Genomic DNA, 21,285 nt, shown 5'->3' on the forward strand with positions numbered 1-21,285 from the left:
GCAAGGTGTGGCTGGTCGAAATATTGGATGAGCATGGGAGAAAAATTTGGTATTGAGGTAAGGTGTGAATAGGAATGGAGAGATAGCTGGCCTAGTATGATTGAAAATATGATAGAAAAAAAGAAGGAGATATCTTTTTATCTGTCTTGTCTCTCTTGACTATCTTGTTATTATTGTTGTTATTATTATTATTACATAAACAGCTTTTACTCCCTCTAAGGGACAAATTCAATCATTTCAAATCCAAGCTATACCTTCCTCTTATACATTGTTATTATTATTTAGTCTAGTGCGAAGTGTTACTCAGTAGGATATACACATTTAGTTTATTACTATAAAATTTATATGAATATTTACTTGATCTATTTTTTAATAATTTTAATGATCTTGTTAGATATAATAAGCCTTAGTGTAATTTTTTGTATATTAGAGAATAATATTTGTTTGCCAACCCTCCTGATGGCATGTGCCAAGGAGAACAAATGTCACTAAAAGAGAATATTGTATTGTAATATTGCCCTCCTAAATATTGCATATCCCGAACATTTAATCGAAACCATTTTCAAATTAAGACTAAATAAATTTTACAACAATACAAATAACAATAAACTCAACAGTATTAAGACTACGTATACTCTTCCATATATAAAAGGTTTATCCGAACAACTAACGAATCTTTTAGCTAAACATAACATAACAATGGCTCACAAAGGCAACAATCTTTTACACAAATATTTTACCAAACTAAAAACAAAAACTCCAAAACTCAAAAAACCACATGTTGTTTACGAGGTACCATGTATTAACTGTGAAGGTGTCTATATTGTGCAAACCAGTTAACTGCTTCAATCCTTAATTCGTTCTCACAAATATGACAAGAACAACATCACTGCGCTCACAAAACATGAGAATGAGAAGTAGCATAAATTTAACTTCGAAAATATCAAAATTTTAAAAACCGAACAAAACAAAAAGAAGAGGGAGATATACGAATCAATAGAAATGAAAAGAAATACTAACTCAAATAATGACAAAAAAGATACATAGAACCTAAATAAAATATATTTCAATCTGATTTAAACAATTAACACCGTAAAAGACTATTAAAGTTATACATATTCACTTTACCTTGTTCAAAAACACCAACGTTCTCCCATATAAAAATAATTATATATTAATGACAGTAAACCAAGAGATATCAGGTATCGATTTTTACATCTGACAATTCATTAAGGTCAGTGTCCCGTTTTACGTTTTGGTATGTTTTTTTATATATTTTACAATACATTTTTGTTCATAATATTGTAGATTCAACAAAAACAAAATTTGTTTAATTTACTAATGTTTGTATTTTGAGAACGATTTCCGAAGTGGAAATTGAAACCTCAATAAACTTAGTTTAACTTTTAATTGTGGCTTATTCCCGTCTAAATAGTAATTATGTACATATATATATATATATATAAATATATATATATATATATATATATATATATATATATATTTATATATATATATATATATATATATATATATATATATATTTATATATATATATATATATATATATATATATATATAATATTGTTTTTGTGTTTCTTCTTGTACACATTAATTAATTAAGCTGTTATTAAGCTCAGCTTGTCAAAATGTCTGACAAGTTTAATTAAGAAGTTTCTCAAAGGAGGAGTCGAAGTTAACTAACACCGTCCTCCACTATTGGAATTTCATCAAACCTCCATCAACTTACTTAATATAAATCACTATATCTCGACCATCAAGTATGTCGACTAACAGCGAAAAAACTGCACCCGCCCTGTCATATATGAGCATTTTTCAACCTGGTTATCAATTTCACATTGCGTTATATACTTTAATGATCTATCAGTTTCCATCAGATTGTATTAGTCTCCTTCAGATTCTATCGGAATATGAGGATATGTGAGGTTGTAGTCATTTTATTGCCGGTGAAATCGATGTAGCGTATCGAAGAGAGTTGGACAAACTGTCTTCTTGTATTTTAGAATGTAGTCACATAGGAGGAGTAATTAATATTTTGATTAATTGATGCGTGTGCTTGCATATATTCATTAATATTTCGATGGGTGCGGATGAGTTGTTGATCTGCATGTCAGAAATTAAATACGAGTATATTGACACTCATAACTTTTATTTTTATAGAAATCATTTTTATACTCATAACAAATATATATATATATATATATATATATATATATATATATATATATATATATATATATATATATATATATATATATATATATTTCAGCAGATTTTGCGTTTTATAACGGGCTTAGATTCTAGTAACTGGCAACCAGTTCCCAGTCTCCATATACTATCTTCTCTTTTTCTGTGTCTTAATTTCATGTTAAGATTTTATAACATTCTTTTACTTATCACTCTTTCATCTATTTCGTTTACCAAGATTCTCCTTTTCATCCAAACCAATAATGTTTATATTCTCTAGTTTGTTTCCTTAAATATTTGACTTTTTTAACTTGTTTTATTCCCTTACAGCATTGTAGTTCTGCTGTCAGATTTAGTTATTCAGTTTATTTTATCATTTTATAGTGAATTCTGGTTTCTTTGGAATAAGATGTTATTAGCACTTTTGCATTGGTATCCGAATCATCATGTACCTAACATAATTTTTATACGACTATTTTGAAATTTTTGTTCTGATGTATGTCATTATTACTAGCTGATAGCTGACATAGAATCTAATACACAGAACGCTAATTGTGAAGAGGTCAAAATAATTCCAGCTATATCATGTGTAGGTACAAATATCATATGTACTAATTTTATACCAGAAATATTCATGGAAACGTATTACATTTTACCACTGAGTTTGTTGATTACTTGAGTTACTGTTCACCAATTCTCCTCGGCGATTATTTCTTGTGATTAACTTTGTTTAGTACTTGAGTTACCATGATCATTTAATCGAAGCAAAAAAGGTCTAAAACAATTCACTTACGGGACTTTTAATCTGAGACACCGTTAAATTTTAAGAATAATGGTATGTGAGTATTTTTATGATTGCCAAATTGAGAGAACTAACAATGAGAGCACAGGCAGTCAGTTAAGCAAAAACAAAATACATGAATGTCAGCAGAGAAGAGAAAATACAACTGTCATAATTTAGAATCAATGGATATAGTTTTGAATAGATGAAAACGTATAAATATTTAGGAATACTGACGAATCGGACAACTGATAGGATTGAGCTAAAAAAGAAAAAGCAAGAAATAGTAGTAGCTGCGAAGAAACAAAACTATATGTAAGAATAAGCATATAAACCTAAACACAAAAATGAAGATATAAAAAATGAAGATATATTATTATGTTATCTGTTATGCCTTAGAAAGAAGCACATTATTGACAAGAGAGGAATGACGACTAAAACATTTTGAAAGAAAAGTAATTAGAAAACTATTGGGCCCTAAGGTAACTAAGGGCCTAAAAATTAAGCAATGCTTTGGGCAATAAGTAAATTCGATGAATAGGGAAATGAATATATGGATGAAAAGCGACAACATAGTAAGATCAATAAGAGCACAACGGATAAGACGGTATGGTCATATAATCTAAAAAGAAATTACGTAATGAATAATACCAGGAAGTAGAGGTAGAGAAATATCCAAGGTAAGTTGGAGGGAGAAGCTAAAAAAAAATTCGAAAAAATAGAGTTACGAAACGTAGGAAATTAGGTAACAGATGAAAAAGAAGAAAGAAAAATGGCGACAAAGGTAAAAACACACCAAATATTGTGAAAGTTTAAAAAATAAAACAAAATTAAGAAAAATACACACAATGGTGCAAATACCTGAAAGAACTTTTAAGGGTGCGTTTTCCAGAGTCTAAAACAAAGCTCATACCACTCGACAGCTTTAGTGGTAGTTCTGGACTAAATACAATGTCTTATGGCTATAGAAAAAACTGGCTTGTGACAAAAGAAGTGGTAGATAAAATCAAATGAGCTGTACACACATTTGAGCTACATAAATCACCGGCACTGGGCGGAATCTAACCAATACTTATACAGAAAGGAAATAACCTGTACAAAAATTAGGTGTGATACTGTAACGTAGTTTAGCACTGGGGTACATACCGAAAATATAGAGCCTAATAAGGATGACTTTTATACCTTAACCTGTCAATCCGGAGAGAAAAAAGCTAGGTCTCTAAGGTCGATAGTTCTTAGTGCTAAATGAGGACTCTAGAAAACCTACTCGGTAGGCATATTAAGGATGGTGTATTGGTTGAAATTACGATACATTAGGAACAGTATGTGTATTGAGCAGAATCCTCTATAGAAACAGCACTGTACCATCTCGTACAAAGGATGGAGTACGTTCTAGAAGACCAAGAAGTGATGTTGAGTGCATTTCTCAATAAAAATGGTGCTTTCGACATTTTTTCCAAAAAACTACAATTCGTCCAAAAGGAATGAATGAAACAAGCTACAAATAGATATACTGCATGCAGAGCAACCATGTGATACACGATACATGCAACGCCACTAAGAAATACTGTGTCAACAAAAGTAGCCAGAAGCTATCCGCAGTGGAAGGTTTTATCTCCTCTCTCGTGAAATCTGGTCATGAATGGGCTGATAGTTAGGCTCAGTAACGGGATATGCTCTGATTATAGTTATATAATGGACATTAAATGAAAAGGCTTAACATAAGTCCCCAGAAGTCCAAAATTATGCACCAGAAAGAGGAATATAAAAGGATTCGATTTTATAAGCCTAAACGGTACACATCTAAATCTGGTGAGAGAAGATAAGTATTTTGTGGTAATATTAGACTAAAAACCTATCAGCAGATAAAACAAACAATCAAAAGGGGAAAACGTGGCATTTAAAACCAGACATTTATATTGGATTTATAACATGGTGGTAAAATTAACAATTACATCGCATCCGTGGTATGGTGGCCAAACTTACAGATAAAAAGTGCCATCATCAAACGAAGCGAGTTGTAAACACTTGCTTGTAGCAAAATCTCCCTGGAATACTGGACATTTCACCTTTACATATAATTATGAGGGGTGTGGTAAGAAAGAGATATTATATAAATAACGGATACCAAATGGATGGTGATTTCAGATCATATAAAAAATTACTAAAGTACCATTTCACGAGGACATGTGGCCACGAGAGGGATGACAGACGGGTCTACCACTGCAGAAGGGCCGGGTGCATAAATATTCTGGAAATTTAAACATTTGGAACAGATAGCCAAGAAGACATGGAGACGTAAGCAGCAGACTTTACAGCAGCTCTATGCATGTTGCATAAATGCAAGGCATTAGATTACAGCCAATAGAATAAAAAAGTAACTTCAAAAATATATCCACTAGACCTGTATAAGCTGGTATAGGGCTGCAGAATCGTGGAATGGGTATCATGAAAGAATGGAAGATGTTCAATAAGCCAACTGGCTGCACTACGACTGGTTTATAATAGACGACTTTCATAAAAAATGCAAGAAACATAAATAAGCAATGGAGTGATGAAAATTATGAACTTAACCTAGTTAATAGAGTATGCTTGAGTATCAATTGGAAAAGTAAAAATCAGATTATTTCTTGCCTTCAAACCAGAAATACGCCATGGTTTAGACAACAGTTGCCCAGAATTCCTATATACGATACCTATCGACGATAAAGCGATTAAGCGAGCGAGAAAGTGACGGTCCTCAATAAACGGCAACTTTACGTTGTCATTGGTAAGCAAATACTCCAATCGTCAGAGACGAAAATGCCACTGAATCTCTAAGAATTATATGAACTAGCTGAATTTTCCTGATAATGTAAATTTTGGGTCCTTAAAAAGCTGCAAAAAAGTTTACTACTTTTACCCCTGAGCTTCCTACTAAAAACTCCCCTCGTAGGGGGGAGAAATGGAAAAAACCGATTTACCAAGAATCTGCAGGCCGTGGAAAAAAATGTAGCTGAGATAATTAAGATCAAAAATGTTTAATAGCACTTTTTCTGTAGAATGAACCAAGAAATAACGATTGAAGCGATCGGTGTTTTTCAACGTCAGACGCGCGCGAGAAATCAATTTTAAATAAAATTTGTATCAGCTCGACGGTAAAAATTCGATATCTTTTGATCCAAGTGTCCTATGAATAAAAATTAAACTGCGTCATAAAGATAAATAGAGCGGCTTTCGTATGAAATTTTTGCATTTTGCCGCAAATGACGTCAGTTTTTTTAGGTGTTAAATAAATAAACGTTTAGCGATTTTTACCATATTTTACGAAATATGTCTAAAAAACGCTGAATTTAAACTTTCACATTACAAACGATCTAAAACGTTTAAAACAGCTTGTTTTTATTACAGAAGTACGTTTTTTGGAACGACACAATTTCAGCTACAAATTTCATCTAAAAACCGTCTTCGTAAAAGCATTTTCCGTGATGAGCGGATCATGTGTTTGTTATTTTGTTTAACTTCAGCGGTTTTTGGGCATATTTCAAATGTTTACTTAATTAATTTGCTACCGACTATTAGAATTCTGCAACCAAAGGAAATTTTCTGTAATGAACATGCATTTCAAGCATCATCCGCGTAGACTCTATACCTGGAAATCACCTGGAGATAGAACAAGAAATCAAATAGACTTTATTCTGATCAGTTCGAGATGGAAGTCTTCAATTACCAACGCAAAAACATTTCCAGGGGCAGAATGCGGAAGCGATCACCAGCTCTTGATGGCTGATTACAGAATACGTTTCAAGAACATACGCAAAGCTTCTCCCCGTTCTTTTAGGCTAACGGACCCCGAATTAGCTACCTTTAAAGAGAGAATTGAACCAGCACTAACCAGAATAGAGAACAATCAGGCAGAACAAAGTGTGGATGAAGCCTGGACAGATATTAAAGAAACCATCGTAACAACAGTGAACCAATGTCGCCAACCATCTATAAATAATAGCATTAAACCGTGGATCAGCAGAAACACGTGGAAAGTGATTGAACAAAGAAAGCAACTTAAAGTTGGCCCCTGTGATCAACAGACATATAAAGCTCTCTCCAGAGATATTCAACGAAGATGCCGAAAAGACAAACAAGAATACATCTCTGAAATCTGTCAAGAAATAGAAAATCACGGATATCGAAATGAAACCAAAGACCTCTTCCGGAAAGTGAAAATTATCATAAGTGATATCGACAGAGTGTTGGAAACATGGAAAAACTATTGTTCAGAGCTCTACAGGGAAGAACACGTAAATCTAGGCTACACTTCAGCCCTCGAAAACATCGCATACAACCCTGAACCTGAAATTCTGCTGTCCGAGATTGAAGAAGCTGTAACTCACCTCAAGAAGAATAAATCCCCTGGCTGCGATGATATCACGGGAGAGCTCCTTCAGAACATGGGAGACAAAGGATGTTACATAATGTGGAAACTTTGTAATAAAATTTGAAGATGCGGAAAGTGGCCCAGAGAATGGCGCACATCATTGTGCATACCAATCCATAAAAAAGGAACAACTACAAAGTGTAGTAATTATCGTACCATCTCACTGATTTCCCATTCAAGCAAAATATTACTAAGAATCATTAAACGCCGTTTGCAACAATACTTAGACAAACAAATACCCCAAGAACAAGCAGGCTTTGTCAAAGGGAAGGGTACGAGAGAGCAAATCCTTAATATGCGGCAGCTCATAGAAAAGGCCCGCGAATTTAAAATTCCAATAATAATCTGTTTTCTAGACTACCAAAAGGCATTTGATTGTGTGAAGTGGGAAGTTCTCTGGACAGTTCTTCATGAGATGGGAGTTCCAGATCATTTGGCAATATTAATTAAAAACTTATACGAAGATAACTCAGTTAAAATAAGAATTGAAAACCAGCAATCTGATACCTTCAAAACCAGCAGAGGTGTACGACAAGGGTGCATACTATCTTCAGACCTGTTCAATTTATATGGAGAATACATAATGAGAAACGCACTCGATGGATGGAGAGGCGGCATCTCCATTGCAGGAAAAAAGATCTCAAACTTAAGATTCGCAGACGATACAACACTGATAGCAACATCTGAAGAGGAGATGTCGAGACTGATAAAGAGAGTAGAAACCGAAAGCAACAAGTCTGGGCTCAAGATTAATAATCAGAAAACAAAAATCATGATTGTGGACCACGCGAATATCCTCCAAACAACAGGCGCCCTAAATCAATTCAAGAAAGTAGACGAGTTCACGTATCTAGGATCTTCCTTAAGCAATACAGCCTCCTCCCATACGGAAATTCGCAGAAGAATAGGGATGGCCAAGAACGCGATGAGTCGACTGTCAAAAATATGGAAGGACCGCTCTTTATCCAAAAAACTCAAAATGAGACTGGTACGGACACTCATTTTTTCAATCTTCAGTTACGGTGCCGAAACATGGACAATAAAATCAGAGGATAGGAAAAGGATTGACGCATTCGAAATGTGGTGCTGGAGACGAATGCTACGCGTCTCGTGGACGGAGCACAGATCCAATCAGTCGATTCTCGAAGAGCTAAACATTCAGACCAGACTCTCCTCTCACTGTCTTGCAAATGTTTTAAAGTTTTTTGGCCACATTGCGAGAAGAGACAATGACAACTTAGAAAGACTAATTGTGTGCGGAAACGTAGAAGGACGTAGAGGCAGAGGACGCTCACCTATCCGATGGTCAGATCAAGTACAGAAAGCCACTGGAGAGACGTTTTCCGAGTCCATGAGAGCAGCCCAAAGCCCAAGCATTGTAGGAAATCACGATCCTCAGCAATGAGGAAACGACAAGAGAGAGAGAGAAAGTTTCTTTATGTGCGGCAAAATTCAAAAATTTTATAGGAAAGCTGCACTTTTCTCCTTTAAAACGTATTTTAATTTTTGTCGATAGGACATTCTGATCAAAAGATATGAAACTTTTACCGTCGAGTTAAGTCAAAGTTTATTTAAAATTGCGCTGTTTCTAAGAAAACAGTTCATATACAAAAAAAGTGTGTTTAAGAAAATTTTTGTTCAAAATTATCTCAGATACATTTTTTATTTGAAACATTTTTTTCTACAGCGTACAGATTCTTGGTAAATCGAATATTTCCGTTTTCCCCTCCACTACTCCCCCACCTTTTAGGGGGATCTGAGAGGTACAAGTGGTAAACTTCTTTCGAGGTCCTAAAATTGACATTCTCAGCAAAATTTAACTTGTTGTTATGATTTTTGGAGGTCAAAGCTCTAACGAATGCAATAAAAGTTTAGTTTGTTTAGTGATTGTAGAAATAGAAAATTATATTCCTGCGTATGAACCAGCTGAAAAAACAGTAATATAATACGAACACTAATGTATAGGAGATAAGTCAAATCTTAGTAGTTTTTTATTCTTGTAAAATTATTAGGCTGCCCGTTTCGAGGTTTATAATATATACCCATCATCAGGTCACAAGACAAAGGTATTTGTTCTAACAAAAACTATAAGCTAAAAACAACATAAAACAAACAATAAACACCTAAAACAGAAAAAAGTTTAAAATCAAAATTAAATTAAATTGAGCCAACAACTATACCCTTAATTAAATAAGAGAGCTAATACTGCATACCTTGTTAATTAAATGAGAAATGCAAAATTAATTAAGTGAGGGAATTGACACAATATACACTATATTGAGACATCAGTGGCATTGGCTACAACCAGTCTGATGGAAACTGTATATTATACTCAGTCATTAATTCGTTAATATATAAAGGGTTTGTAAATTTAAGTTTAAAATGAAAAAGTTCAAAGATAATCCTTATTATATGAAATAGTTACGACTTACATATTAGACACAAAAAAGCCCTTCTAATAGGGGTAATATTTCTGAAGTTCATCACCATCGTCAATTATGGTAGTATTTTTTCTCAATTATGGGAATATTTATTTCTACCCTGTTTATGATCGAGCCATATGAATGTAGGCAGCTTTTTCTTATAAATTTAAAATTATAAATTTAGTTATGGTTACCTTTGTCAGTTGTAGTTTAAAGTAAATATTGAATTGTTAAAATACAATGTTATGTTTTGGAGGTTATGTGACCATAATATGAAGAGAAAACAAAAATCAGAATCCTAATGAATTAGAATTAAAAAAAAATAAAACCAATAAGAAACGAGGTAACTTTTTGTTCGAATCATATCGACAAAACTACTAGGTCTACTACTAAATTAAAAATATGTGAACCAATAACGCATGAGATAAGAATTATTAATTCCAAATAATAGACATTCCAATTAAAAGATCTATATATATTATACTTAGTTAATTGCCTTTTTCAATGGTATATTATTTCCAAACCTATAATGTAATTTAATAATGCCTTGGCCTATTATATTAAATTAAAAAGTTATTTTTACAGCTTTTAATGGTTCATATATGAGCAGTATTATTTACACAGTTTGCCTAACATATAATTTGGATATCCTGCTGCGTACATTTCCGCCATAGTAAATAAACAAACGTTGTGCACACAACCTTCAATATCTCAAAACAATCAAAATGTGTGTAATACAGTTTTACAAAAATCTTTACAAGAAAGTAAAAAATCGCAATTATAGTTGCCCAATTTTCTCGGTACGGTACTCGAGCAGGACCTTTAACCATGTCTAATTGTGAGAGTGTGATTTTTTAAGTCATATCTAAGTAAATTATTTATAACGTGTCAGTCACGTAAAAGAAAAGATAAAATGTAAAATTAAATTGTGTGTGATTAATAAAAGAGAAAATTTAAATCAGAAATGGTCACTACAAAGGACTACACATTTTTCTTGGTAATAAAAATTCAGATGTTTTGAAATATAAACTTTTATACACAAACAATAATTTCGTTCATTTAAATATTTAAGATGACTAAAGACTTTTTTCATTTTATGTCTTTAAGGGGTTTTTCTATTTTTTTATTGATAAATATATTCTTTCCGTAATTTCCAGCTATTTGTTTGTTGAAAGAAATTTATTTCTTTCTTGTAATACCTTATGCAAAATACAATGATTACTATCTAGATAATGTTGCTGACATGCTTGATGTGGTTGTCTTTTTAAAAACAAATTACGAGCTTTTATCATGATTTTTTTGATAGATATTTTCTTAAGTACAAAAAAGCCATTTAAAATATTTACTCAAATTGTCTGTAGATAATAATTTTATCTTAATTACTTTTTTAATTATTGTTTCTTTTTACCTCCCTATGTATTCGTTTTCCTACTCCAGCATTGAAGTCACTTCCAAATATTATTTCGTGGATGTTGGAAGTTTCATTTTGTTAATGTATTCTAAAAATCTTCTTTTTCTTAAACCGAGCCCTCTCCATCCAAAACTGTTATTTGAATTTTTCTTTATAAATTCGTTAAATCGAATTATTGGTAATTTGGTATTGGATTTTTAACTGCTTACTATGTCGGGTAGTATCAAGAATTCTTCCTGATTTTCCCATTATTTAGAATAGAAGTTGTGACAAGACGATTTAACTACAATAATTGGATATGATGGAAATGTCTGGTATACTTAAAGATCTATCATATATCTTTATTTTTGCGGCACGTATTCTTAAATTATGGTTAAATTTATGTACTTAATTGCATGATTTTCAAATAAACTCATCACAGAATACTGACAATATGATTTTAAGGATTCTCACTTACAATATGTTATTAAATCTGCAAACTGTCAGTATAAGTGAGACAGGTAAAGTTAAATCGTAGATAAAATTAGTTTGTTTTGATTTCAGTAACACAAGATAGTTTGTTAAGAAAAAATTGTGATCTGAAAACGACCCCAATTGTAAAACATAAAGCTCAAATAAACCATTTATTTTGTAATTTGTGGTTTATTCTCCTTAAATCTCATTACATTGTAAGGTTATGTTTTCCTTTTATAGGCATTGATATTGCTACTATTTTTATTCCTCAGGTATATTTTTTACGAATATACAGTGATCGGAAGAAACGAAATTACAGGCATTATCAAGAACTCAGGAACGGAAACATTTCTAAAAAAAACCTAGCGAGAAGTTAATTTTTAATTAAAGTGGAATATTTTTTCGATATTTTCGATTATTCTACTTTGATCCCTAAGCAGGGTAATCACTGCAAGAACATTTTTTAATGGTAATATTGGTCAAATAAGATTGTTTTAAAACCCTTTGTAATTCCATATACATTAATATTTAGCCTATTTTATTTATTTAAAAAGAAATACATAAACATAAAATTGTATTTACTTTAAGTACGCTAATGGATTATATTTTAACTTCTTTCTCCGCACAGTTTTTTGTTTCTTTGGTCAGATTTGTCACACTATGTAAATAATATAATACGAACACCTAAATAATGTGACATTGGATAATTATGTTGTGAATTTCAATTGTAAGTATTAATTTGTAGCATTTGAAAATTTCTTAGCATTTATTATTTCGTTTCGGAAAGGGTCGATATCATTTCGATGTATTTTTGAACAATAAATGTGCCAATACATCAAGATACACATGTAAGTAAAAATGATGTTTTGCGAGATAAATAAAAAATTCACCAAATTGGGAATGTAGGTAATAAAAACCACGAAACTGAAGAGCCTGTAGCTAATAAAGCTAGTGAAATTGCAGTGTTAGGACATCTTCACCTATATCCTGTGTTAAAAACAATGCAACTAGCAGCTGTATCTGGAATCAACTGATGACCGTCACAAAGTTGCTCTTTAATATCGATTTCTCCAATGATTGCACTAACTTTTTAGAGCTGCCATAAATAAAGTGAAAATTGTAGTGTTGATATTTAACCTTCGATATAAGACGGAACTTTCCGAAGAAGAGAATATTTTGGGTGGTCGAGCCATTTTTTTACCTAGCGATTTGATTGACGAAATGTATTTAAAATTACTGAAAGATGAAATTGTTCCTGCCTTTAATGACATTATTGGAAATGATCAAGATAACAGGACTTTTCAACAGGACGGTGCTCCTCCGCATTGTGCCTTACTATATATCTAATAGGAGAGTCTTTTATTGCTGGCGTTGTTTATCGCTTCCTACTTTCCAGCGTTTTCTGTCAAAGCAATCTTAAGTTTTTAAATCTCAAATGCTTTACTCGTTCGTCAATATTTAGGCCAACATTTTGCACAGCATTGAATTGGAAAAAGAGGCAGCATCGAATGACCTCCTCGGTTAGGTACCAGATTTGTCGTCTCTGGATTTACGTCAAAAAATAGTCAATGAATGTTGACGAATCAATCAGCAAATGCTTCGGAATGTGAGAGAACATTTCGAAGAATTAATTTGAACGTATAGCCGTATTACTCTTCTTCATGGGCTGCTGCTTTCTTTGCGACACCTTTTGAGGGGGGCGAGCAACGTTAGAAGAAGTTTTTTAGGGTGATATGCGCTTATTGAGCAGAAGCTTTGATTATGGTCGTGTAGAAAAGCAGCGCTATAACGAAAAATGTAGACTAGTCAACCAAGCCATGAGCAGAAGGTACATCTGGTGTTACCAGCCATATTAGGAACGGCTCTCAATTAGCGTTATTGATGTGCAATTATTTTATCTGCGATATGTAAGCGGAGTTGTTTTGAGAATGTCGTAATACTCATCAGAAAGTTCATTACCAGCAAAGTGTAGAAGCTTTGTTTGGAGAAGCCAGGTGAGTATATTTTTTTGAGAGAGCGGATTCTGTCTTTTATTGATGATACAGTGTCAATTTGGAAAATTAGTGCTGACGGATAATCTGCACGTTTTCTCATTGACTTTCTGAGAATTTTCCTGTCTGTTGTGACAATAGCGTTGGTTTGGCGATTGTTTAGTGAAGCGTAGACACACGCCTTGTATTCGATGATACGTTTGATGGTAGTCTTGTAGGTGTGCAAGAGAGTTTTATTTGAGGTACATCGGAGTTTTCCAGACAGCGCGCCAAGGAGTTTAGCTCTTTTTCTTACCCTATCTAGGGTGTTTTTATTGTCAATGTCGCAGTGGAGAGTTCTACTAAAATGAACTCCCAAGTAATACACCGAGTAGGAGGGTTATCTGGTTAGTCCTAGCATCCCAGTTGTGAGGGGATTTGAACAATATTAGTTGCGTTTTGGAATGATTGAGTGTGACTCTCCATTTGTTGCACCACCTGACGAGAATGTTTTGAACAAAATCTTTATTATTATATGTAGAAGGTCATTAGTTTCAACATTCGGTCAACTAAGAAATAACTAATCAGCTAAAAGTACTAGCTCTTGATGCCTTTTCTTTCGGTCACCCTATATATTACACTCATTTTTATTTAATAAAGTAATTGATGAAGGACCTGCGTAGCGCAAGCGATAGGATGCTTGCCTCGCATGCCGGTGGTCCGGAGTTCGAATCCTACCGCCGGCAAGAACAACTAGACATTTTTAAAAATGTCTATAGGCCCCAGGTCGACTCGGCCTGAATAAAATGAGTACCTTGGGTAAAACCAGGGGTAATAATAGGCGGTTGAAGCGTAGCACTGGCCATGTTACCTTCCTTGTATACCGTAGGCCCTAGATATAGCAGACTACCCTGCTATACTCCCAAAGCCGCGAGCGGTATAAAACGGGAGACTATTATATTGATGAAGGAAAGATTCCTCAAGAATGGTACAACTCCGAACTCATTTTACTATTGAAGAAAGGAGACAAAGCAAACATCGAGAATTACCGACCAATATCCTTGCTCTCACATCTGTATAAATTACTAACTAACATCATAACCAACCGCCTAACACATAAGATCGATTTCTATCAACCCATCGAGCAGGCTGGATTCAGAAAACATTTTAGTACCATAGACCACTTGCACACCGTAAGAACACTAATAGAAAAATGCACCGAGTATAATGTTCCAATTCATATGCCGTTCGTTGATTTCCATAAAGCATTCGATTCCCTCGAATTATGGGCAGTGCTTGAATCTCTAGAAAATGTACGTATGGATTCAAGATACACTAACATAATTAAAAACATATATGAAAATGCCACCATGCAGATAAAGCTGGACGAAAGCAAAAAAACTAATCCCATAAGACTACAAGGGGGAGTAAGACAAGGAGACACTATCTCTCCCAAACTATTTACCCTTGCTCTAGAAGACATTTTTAAGAAACTAGAATGGAACAATAAGGGTATCAACGTCGACGGATCATACTTAAACCACTTGCGTTTCGCAGATGACATAGTTTTAATAGCCGATAATATCCAAGAACTAAATGATATGTTACACCAATTAAATACAGTTTCAGGAGGCTTAAAAATGAACTACAGCAAAACAAAAATACTGAGCCGAGACCAGACAAATATAACAATACAAAATCATACCATAGAAAATGTTGAACATTATGTATATCTAGGTCATGTTATCAAACTAGGAAAACCAAATCAAGATGCTGAAATTAAAAGAAGAACACAACTGGCATGGGGCGCTTTCGGCAAATTAGCACATATCTTGAAAAACACCTCCATTCCTGTAAACTTAAAGAAAAAGGTGTATAACACATGCATACTACCAGTTTGTACTTACGGCTTGGAGACAGTAGCCCTTACCAAAAAATCTGCTAAAAAATTAGAAACAACGCAAAGAGCAATGGAATGAATCATGCTTGGAATATCACTAAGAGACAAGATTAGAAACACCGAGATAAGACGTAGAACGAACGAAGATTAGGGATATTGTGGAAGAAATTGCAAAAATAAAATGGCGCTGGGCAGGTCACGTAGCCCGATAGAATGACAACAGGTGGACACGGAGAATTCTAGAATGGAGACCAAGGACGACAACAAGAAGCATGGGAAGACCTCAAAAAAGATGGGTAGATGACATAAGAAGGGCAGGCAAACAGTGGATTAGATTGGCGCAAGATAGAGAAAGATAAAAGCAATTGGGAGAGAACTACATTCAGGAGTGGATGGAAAATGGTTGACAAAGAGAGAGAATATATTACACTCACTATAATGAAACCAATTTCTAGACCTATTTATGTGTCTACTTGTAAGGGTATTTATTAAAAAACTTAAGTGGGTTCTAGTAGAAGTAAGTCTTATGGTTTATAATGTCTTTATAATGTCTATCTGTCCTTACATTATTTTCTACGTAAATTAATTGGTAATTTTGTGAATTTTTACTTTTTATACGTCCTGAAGAATATAAAAGTTGTTATCTTTTTATTTTCTTCTCTAAACTACTAAGCTGTACTCGTTTGACGCTATTTTGTTTAGTAATTATTAGTTGACAATTCAATATGACAGGTGCAATAGCTTTAAATACTTCTTAAGCATTTTGATCAAGTGACGCAATCGATTTGGACGTATTTATTTTCAAGAACATCTCAACACTAGATTAACGCTGACATTGATCTATTTCAATAGTTTTTCATCAGCTTCATTTACATACATTTTAAATAGTAATATTTATTTAAATTGCTCGTAATTATCATATTTGACACTTATTTGGACTTTAATGGATATGTGTAAACTACGTATGATGAATGGGTGTTAAAAAATATGATAAAAAAATGGTGTTTACATTTTAATATGGATTTTAAAAGTTAAAATACACGTGTGGTTTGTACCGACAGGTGTTTATTTTGGTTTAAAAGCTTTTGTTTGATAAATTTGTTTATCGAACAAATTGGAAAAAATTAAGCTTAAATTTTGGAATTTGAAAAGTATATAATTATGGATTAACCGTACTGCGTTGGGATACAACGATAATAAAATTATCTGTAGTTTGGTATAGACTTGACTCAACTTCAGTGTTTGTCAGTGTAGTGTGTTCAGTGTAGAATGGCCATCAACAAATAGTATTATTGGAAAGGTAGTGCCATTTTTTTTTTAATTTGGTACAAAGCATTACCCATGAATTCGCCAAATAACTTAACTTTTATCCAACCGTTATCACTATGTCGTATTCCCCATGCAGAAGGAACTGAAACAAATATAGTGGAAAGTCTTTTGTGGAGATAAATAAGTATCGGCTCAATTACTTGACCAGATGCAGAAAAGGTAAACATCATGGTGATATTCATTTTTAGCTGACCAGAATCTACATCATAAACATTTCTTACTCCACTTATTACATTACACATTATCTTGCAATAACTTTAAAAATAAGATATTCCAAGAAAAATTAAAAAATATTTTGAAAGGTAGGGCAAAAACTGCTAGTATAGAAGAAAAGTGGGAAAATCTCAAGACCAGCTTAATCATAGCTGCTGAGGAAACTTGCGGGAAGACAAAAATAGCAAATAATAGCATAAGGAGAACTGAATGGTGGACGGACGAAATACGAAGGAAAGTAAAGAACAAAAAAGAAAAATGAAAGAGATATCTAAGTACAAAGCGCCCTGAAGATTATGAGGCATATAAAGAAAAAAGAAAAGAGGTTAAAATAGCTGTGAAAGCAGAAAAAGAAAGGTCATGGGAAAAGTTTGGACTAAAAATGACAAATAATTATAGAGAAAACCAAAAACTCTTCTATGGCGCATTAAAACAGCTCAGGCAGAAGAAAGAACACATGATGCCGAATATAAAAGACAAGAATGGAAAGGTAATAACAGAAGAAAACCAAATAATGGAAAGATGGAGAGAACATTTCAAAGAGCTAACTCATACAGACGTAGACAACATAGTGGAGATACAAGAAATTAATGAAGAACAAAAAGTAGAACCCATAACAACAAAGGAACTAGAAAAGGCAACTGAAAGAGTTAAATTAGGCAAAGCACCAGGCAAGGATGATATCACCCCGAAAATGATAAAATTCATGGGAATAGAGGGAGTGGATAGCATGAAAGAACTAATGAATGATATCATAAAAAGAGCAGAAATACCACAGGACTGGAAGAAAGACATTATACTACCAATATACAAAAAGGGCGACAAGAGAAACTGTAATAATTACCGAGGTATTACTATATCAAGTATTCCTGGGAAGGTATTCGCAAGAATAATAGAAACAAGAATAAAAACCCAAATAGAACCAACTATGGAAGATACACAATGTGGATTCAGGAAGGACAGAAGCACGCAATACCACATATTCACAATAAAACAAATAAGTGAAAAAGTAATCAATAAAAATAGAGAAATACATATATGCTTTATTGATCTGGAAAAGGCATTTGACAGAATACAAAGAAAGGACGTATGGAGGACATTAAAGGAAAGAGGAGTTGACAGGATAACAATTGATGTAATAAAGGATATGTACAATAATAATACAAATACGGTGAGAACCAACAACGAGGAATCCGAAGAATTTACTACAAGTCAAGGCGTCAAACAGGGATGCGTGTTGAGCCCACTGCTGTTCTCAGTGGTACTGGATGAAGCAATAAAGGAAGCCAAGAGAAGAATGAGAAAACTAACATTAGGATACTGGCAAATGAAACAGACTCAACTATCAGAGCTTCTATTTGCAGACGACATGGTTTTGATAGCACAAAAAAGAGAAGACCTACAGAACAACCTTGAAATCCTAGAAGAAGAACTGTCAAACATAAATATGAAAATAAATACAGAGAAAATAAAAACAATGATAATTTCAAATAAGAGAAAGACACACGCAATACAAATAAACGGAAAACAACTAGAACAAGTGGAACATTTTAAATACCTAGGAGCAATAATTGAATCAAACGGTAAACAAGACATGGAAATAAATGAGAGAATGGGACGAACAGGAAGCTTATTTAACACTATGAAAACAACATTTTTGGGGAAAAAAGAAATACCGGAGACGGTAAAAACGGCAGTCGTTAAATCAGTAGTTAGACCTACAATCATGTATAATAGCGAGTCATGGACATTAACTGGGAGACAAAAATCTCGAGTCAATGCTATGGAAATGAGGTTCCTGAAGAAAATAGCAAACAGAAAGAGGACAGACAAAATACGAAACGAAACAATCAGACAAAACCTAAAACTAGAACCAATAAACGAAAAAATAGTAGAGGGCAACTAAGATGGTTCGGGCACGTGTGTAGAATGTCGAATGAAAGATTAACAAAACGAGTGTTTGAAACGAGAATGCAAGGGAAAAACAAACGAGGAAGACCAAGAGTTAGGTGGGTAGACGAAATCTGAAAAGAAGTTGAGAAGAAAGGATTGACATGGGAAAGTGCACGAAATCTAACACAAGACCGGATAGCATAAGGACAACAGTGCAAATCTTAACCCCACCAGCCTTACACCTAACGGTAGAAAGGCTTAGGACTAAGTAAGTAAGTAAGTAAACTTTAAAAATTTTTGGATACAGATAAAAACTTGTTTCATCGCCATTAAAAATTCTGTGGAGTCTTGCAGAACTCCTCGACTAAAAAACCATTTACGAACATTCTCATTCTGCAACAACTGAACTGGCCGAAGTAACTGCTTCTGGTGTTCGGTGAGTTAAAATTTCATGGCGCTTAAGAAAGCCTCGATTCCAGCCTTCTTTGGAAAAATTGTCCTTCAATGAATTTTCACGTAGGTTCAAATCTAAAACTTCCTTAACAGAAGCTTAAATATCTACTTTCTTAACTGAAAATCCTTTTTTGTAACTTGTCAATATCCATTCTTCTAAAATAGCTTCCTCCTTACTGGTCAAAATACTGCTTGGTCCCAAAGTAATCCTATTAGTAAACTTTTTCTAAACTGAAGAGTTTGACATGGTACTTTAAATGTCTGGCAAGCTTTTCTTGGTGATATCCCATTTTCGATGGCATTCAAAGCAAGCGAAATATCTTTTTCAGCATATTTTTTATCATATTGCGCACCCACTTTTACTTTGGGTATCTACAAAAAAAATCTCTATGTACCTATATACCAACCACTAAACATATAATATAATCAATAAAATGTGTTTTAGTATGTGTAACCAGATAGTCAATAAGTGTCTAATATTAAAAAAAAATACTCCCGATAATTGTCATAGATAATTTAAGGAAAGGAAAGCACATTCATGCAACTATTGACTTAAATTTACTTATTTTAAACATAATAGAATACCTTAATTTTACCTAGAAAAACATAACTTATATTGCTTAAAAATATTGATAGACAGCTCACCATCTGATAAATCGTTTTATATGTCTGTGGATAGATCTGCCGCTAAGTTTTTAAGATCAAGTAGTACAATTACATGAAGTTAGATACTATTTGTACAGAGTTGTCACTGTCGTAAAATAATAACAGTGGTCAGTGTATTTCGCTATATTCTTAAAATAATGTAAAAAACATACAATGTGCCAATAGCTGATAGTGACCAATCACTATATAGTTTACCCTAGCTCTAATGTTTTGATTTAATAGTAAATAATGGCTAAGGCATTTTTCAGACTGTTCAGCATTGTATTACCAATACACAAGAAACATTATTACTACGAATAATAATTTTTAGTAAGTGTACTGAAATTGTGCGGTTAAATTTTAATTGTTATCGACGAAGAAGATACAATAAACTTCATAACGTCTAGTGACTAATAAATTTTATACCTATTCATTTTTTAAACGTTTAGATCACCTCCGATAATCGTTTATGATAAACCGCTTATTTGCAATTTTACAAACCTTTTAGATCTAATCTATAGATTTCTACACCAAAGCACACATAGGCAAAACCGAATGACATTGACTACACGATTTACCGAACGTAACACGCAATATTGCTCTGTACAAACAATTCGTGAGATATCAATTTTTTCAAGTTTGACGACAGGAGGCACTAAATGTTCAGCTAATTATTTTTATTGAGGTTCGGAGTGATAGTATCGCGTAGTTTATTGAATAATCTAGAATGCTAATGGCCTTTGATAGTATCTAGTCGTTGTATAAAGTAGAAATAGTTTTTATAGTTCCATACAAATGGAAGGTAATGTCTTTTTAAACGAATAAACACCTATAGCTTAGTGTTAAGACAGTTCTTAGTTCTGTTAATAACTTTATTGTGTAGCAGCAATTTACTTACAATTTATATTATCAGAATAAATTTGAAAAAAAACCTCATCTATAGATGTGTACACAAGTGCTCTTGATATGACTTAACAGCCACTTTAGCAGGCAAACAAGCAACAGTAGCTGAGGCTGACAGCTTGATGTATCCTCCACACAATATGGAGGTGATGAATAAATGAATTTTTTTTGAGGAGCCATTCAAAACATTATATACGTTAATAATTTTAATTAAATATCTAGTTGGAGATGGGATTTCAGTGATTTGCTTATTATTCTATCATCAAAACACTCATCAAAATAATACTTG

At 33.3% G+C, this 21,285-nt stretch overlaps 1 protein-coding gene across 6 annotated transcripts in view; it reads right to left on the reverse strand.

Moving 5' to 3' along the window:
• The window catches only part of LOC140434866 (uncharacterized), a 541,244-nt gene that overhangs the window by 204,284 nt on the left and 315,675 nt on the right, over positions 1-21,285 (reverse strand). The window lies entirely within an intron of this gene.

The sequence above is a fragment of the Diabrotica undecimpunctata genome, chromosome 2 (genome assembly GCF_040954645.1).
Source record: "Diabrotica undecimpunctata isolate CICGRU chromosome 2, icDiaUnde3, whole genome shotgun sequence".
Classification (NCBI taxonomy): domain Eukaryota; kingdom Metazoa; phylum Arthropoda; class Insecta; order Coleoptera; family Chrysomelidae; genus Diabrotica; species Diabrotica undecimpunctata.